Here is a 4,511-nt window from a genome sequence, read left to right as displayed (position 1 = left end):
GGAAGACATTGGTATAGGAAAAGACTTTATGAACAAATCCTCAGTAGCACGGGAACTAGCAGAAAGAATCAACAACTGGGATCTCATCTTACTAAAAAGCTTCTGTACTTCAAAAGAAACCATTAGCAGAACTAAGAGACAATCTACAATGTGGGAAAAAATTTTTACCAGCTGTACCTCAGACAAAGGACTATTATCAAGGATATATAAAGAACTCAAAACAATCAGTCCCCCCAAATATAAAGACCCGATCCAAAAATGGGCATCCGAAATGAACAGACATTTCTCATACAAAGAAGTGAAAGCAGCAAGAAAATATATGAAGATTCTTTATGATTTGTTACCTGTTCTCTTTAGAGCCTAATATTGTTTTTGCTGATGCAGCATGGTTCCTTTCTGTGTGCTAGTTTACCTGGCTTGTGACTCCCAAGAATTTCCCAGAGAAAACATGTGATTTAAGGTTGGATTTCAAGAATATCCTTCTCTGCTACCCTTTGTAAAGTTCACTGTAGGTGTTCCATCAGCAGAGGACCCAGAGCCCAGACAAAGGACAGCAGACTGGAAATGTCCTAAATCCTCATCCCAGAAGCTCCGTGTAGCCCATCCAATCAGTAAACTCCAGGAGCAATGGGAGACTTTTCATTTAGCAAGCTGAGATTATCAGTATTCTTTCCCTAGAAATCTGGAGTCTTTCTATCTCTTGAGTGCCAGTAACCTCTTGGGAATAGAGTCTCTGCTAGAGGTATTGAGAATTCTCCTTTTTGGCAGCTTAACTGGTGAGTTTCTGCCAAGCAAAAAAATCATTCTCATTTACTTGAACTGAGCTCATAACAGTCAGAAGAGGCAGCTCAGAGAGGCAGTGAGTTCTCCATTGCTCAAAGTATTTAAGGTGGATGGCATTTGCTGGTGATTTGTACTAGGATGGGAAGTTAGAGGCCATTCTGGCATCTTATGGGTTGCGGGATGAGCAACACTTTATAGTCCCATCTTCTTTTGAGGCTCTCTGATGGATTTGTCTGTTGGCTTCTTTACTCACTGAAACAAATAATCCCGCCTTTGCTGCTGTTTAGCAGACAAAAAATGTATCACATCAGTTTACTGTAGAGTGTGAACGCATCTGATTTAAGAAACTATAAGTTATTATTCAAATAATGAGGATATTTAAAGAAAAATTGATGAGACAAGTCCAATTATGCTACCCACTCATGGACACATTAGTGTCCCTGGTGGTGACAAGAGATCTTTCTGTACTGGAGAGGCCCAGGGAACCCGACAGATGGGGTACAGGGCGCCCTTCATGTGATGCTCACTTGCTGCCTGTCTGGCTCTGAGGACTGTTCCCACTGCCAGGAGAAAAGACTCTTTGAAAGGAGAAAAGGCAGTATAGCCATTAGCACTATGACTTGGTGGTTATAAACTTGAGCTCTGTGGTCAGACTTCCTATGTTGAAAGCCTGGTTCTGTTCCTAACTTAGCTGTAGAGCCTTGGTGAAAATTATATAACTTATCAGAACCATAGTGTTCCTGTGTAGAAAGAGGGCTGACAAATTCACCTGCCGCAGGACTGATGTGAGGCAGAAGCTGTTTTAAGCATTTGATATTATTATTATTATTATTATTATTATTAATCAAGGTTGGGTATTTATTTCATTTATTTGCATGGATATGATTCTTAGAAAATGAATATGTTTGGAGATGCAGAGGGGTCTGGAGACAAGATGAAAGAAAATGGCCAGACAAGATTGCTTATGTGACAACTCCAAGTCCCCTATTGTGATACACTGAGTTTTTCCAGCTTTGGGGATAGTTATGCCCAAGCAGGATTTTGGAAAACAGTGGTGCGTTCCCATACAAAAGAGCTTGGCCAGGACAATACTGGGGCCCGTCGGGTGGTGTACAAGACAGGAGCTGGTAAGTTGTTACATTCTTCTGAAGACTGAAGAAGCTAAATAGGGTTTAAGTAGAGAAATTTCTGAAAGGGAGCCAAAGAGCCCTTCCAAGAGAACATGGTGGATTTCAGAGACAATAGCCAAATTTCAAACATAAGAGCCCAAGGACAGGCACTGAGCCTCTGGGTGAAGTTTATTGAATAGCATGGAGGTTGCAAGTATTTGCAGTGCTTAAGATTAAGAGGCCATGGAGAAGGAGGGAAGAGGAAGAACTCTTGATTTAGACTTGGTGCTCACAGGATGCAATAAGTACAAAGTAACCTAGATTTTTCACTCAAACAGAGGGCAGCTGATTAACAAGATCCCTGCTTTTTCGTTTCTTTCCTTAGCCTAATCATGTTCACCCTCATTATTGGAGACCTGCATGCAGACTTGGATGCCATGATAATCTGATTGGCAGCAACACAAAGGTGGTGGAGCATTTATATTCTAGATAATAGAACTGAGATTTCCAAAGCTTCTTTGAATATTATCTTAAATAAATATAAGGTCAGGGCCTGGCTCCAAAACTCAGACATAATTTCAAGACAAACGGAAATGCGGCATAGCAAAGGTACATAGGATAAAGAAAAAGCTAGAGAGCTCTTCGTTCACTAAGTGTCTTATCTGTCAACACTATGATGTTGCTGCCCAGTTAATCTCGGTGTGGTCTTTGGTTGTATTAATAGAAATACAGTAGGTTGACCAATGGAACTTGCAAATATCTGACCACTTCTGATCTTTGAAAATATCAATGGCACATGAAAATACAGCCCAATTTCAAGCAGAAGACGAGAGTTACTGTGGGCTGTGTGAAAACTGGACTGTACTTAGAGGCTTGTGCTCAGTTCTGCATGACATATTATAAAAAGAATTTTGACAAACATGCACAGAGAATCCCTATTGTGGTGCAAGGATTCAAAACATTGTCAGAGAAGAAAAAGATGAATAAACTCCCAAGTTAAGTTGAGGATATGTGAGCTGTCTTCAAATAACAGGATTTATGAACTGAGAAAGAAGTTGCTTGTTTTCTGGATCTTTTTGAAAGTGGCAAAAGGATAAATTAATGGAAAAAATTAGCTGGACCAGCAAGTTTGTATTTGACATAAGAAAGGGCTTTTATGATTAAGGCTTCTCCTAGGCTGTAAAGAGTTAATAGCTCTTCAAGTCTTTGAGTAGACACTGGATGCTGAGGAGATCTTTTAGGGATTGGAAAAGGTATGAGTGCATTTATCTAAATGATAGATATTCCTTGCAACTGAGAGAGTCCATCAGTTTAAAACTGAACTAAAACAGGGTAGCTTCCCCTGCAGAAATGAGCTTTTTCACACCCTCATATTCTGTTTGAGTGTCAAGGTGACAATTGGAGGTATCAGAAAGGCGACTCTGCTGGATTCTTCCACATCCTCGCAGATTTCTTTGGCCACATCTAACGGTGATTTTCTCAAGATGCGTTTCCTCGTCTTTACTGAAGAATCTGGCTTAGAAAATTAATTTCCAGGATTGAATTGATTCTGTGTTAGATTTGTGCACCTACTTGAGAATTAGTAACTAGAAGTGCTGAACAGAACTCAAAGCTGCAGTCAGATGTTATTTGCATTTGTTAATTGCAGTTTCTGTATCTCGGAGAAGTGTTCTTAAATATCAAATGGCTTTTATGATATAACATTTTGATGAACTAAGTATGAATGAAGCAAAATATTTCCTTTCTGCCAAAAGGCAGAAGAATTTAAAAACCTTAAAAGGAGTACGTTTTATGATGTGTATATATATTATACCTCAATAAGATTGTTTAGGAAGCAGACAAAGGTACTTGGCACAATATATTTGAGACTTGCAAGGTTAAAACACTTGGAAACATGTTCATTGAATGCAATGTCAGGCCAATGAAACAGTACATGTCTATTATGGTTAAGTCTAAAATGGTCCCCCCAAAGTCTCATAAGACTATGTCTCATAAGACTATGTGTGCAGGCCATCACTCAAGCGCCGGGAGGAAGCCTGGGCCCGATCCACCCCGGGAAGGAGAACCACGCCTGCTTCCGACCCAGCCGCCATAGCTCAAGCACTGGGAAGGTAACCCCTGAACCCCCATAAGGCCCCCGCCGCACTCTCAGACCTCCTGACTGTGCCAGTCTTTGGACCCACACTGCAGAGGCAGAGGTGGTCATCAAGGGTATTTTTCTGAGTTCCCAACTTTGAACATCTTTAAAGAAAGGGCTTGGGAAAGCTGTAATAGAACTTTGTGGAGTTCAACCATTCAGAAGATTGGGGAACTCAATCTGGGCCTTGCAGACCGAGGTCAGTCAGTGTCAGGGGGTTCAGCCATCAGCTAACTGAGATCAGGGGTCTTGCATCCAGAGGTGGTCATCAAGGGTATTTTTCTGAGTTCCCAACTTTGAACATCTTTAAAGAAAGGGCTTGGGAAAGCTGTAATAGAACTTTGTGGAGTTCAACCATTCAGAAGATTGGGGAACTCAATCTGGGCCTTGCAGACCGAGGTCAGTCAGTGTCAGGGGGTTCAGCCATCAGCTAACTGAGATCAGGGGTCTTGCATCCTCTCTCTGTCTGAGCCATTATATAT

The 4,511-nt window shown here is 41.1% G+C and overlaps 1 protein-coding gene across 1 annotated transcript in view; it reads right to left on the bottom strand.

Moving 5' to 3' along the window:
- LOC104873715 (nuclear receptor coactivator 3-like) overlaps positions 1 to 4,511 on the bottom strand; it is a 68,918-nt gene that overhangs the window by 16,961 nt on the left and 47,446 nt on the right.

This window comes from Fukomys damarensis, unplaced genomic scaffold, assembly GCF_012274545.1.
Source record: "Fukomys damarensis isolate Sample0158 unplaced genomic scaffold, DMR_v1.0_HiC HiC_scaffold_39, whole genome shotgun sequence".
Taxonomy (NCBI): domain Eukaryota; kingdom Metazoa; phylum Chordata; class Mammalia; order Rodentia; family Bathyergidae; genus Fukomys; species Fukomys damarensis.
This window is presented reverse-complemented; position numbering and strand designations above follow the sequence as displayed.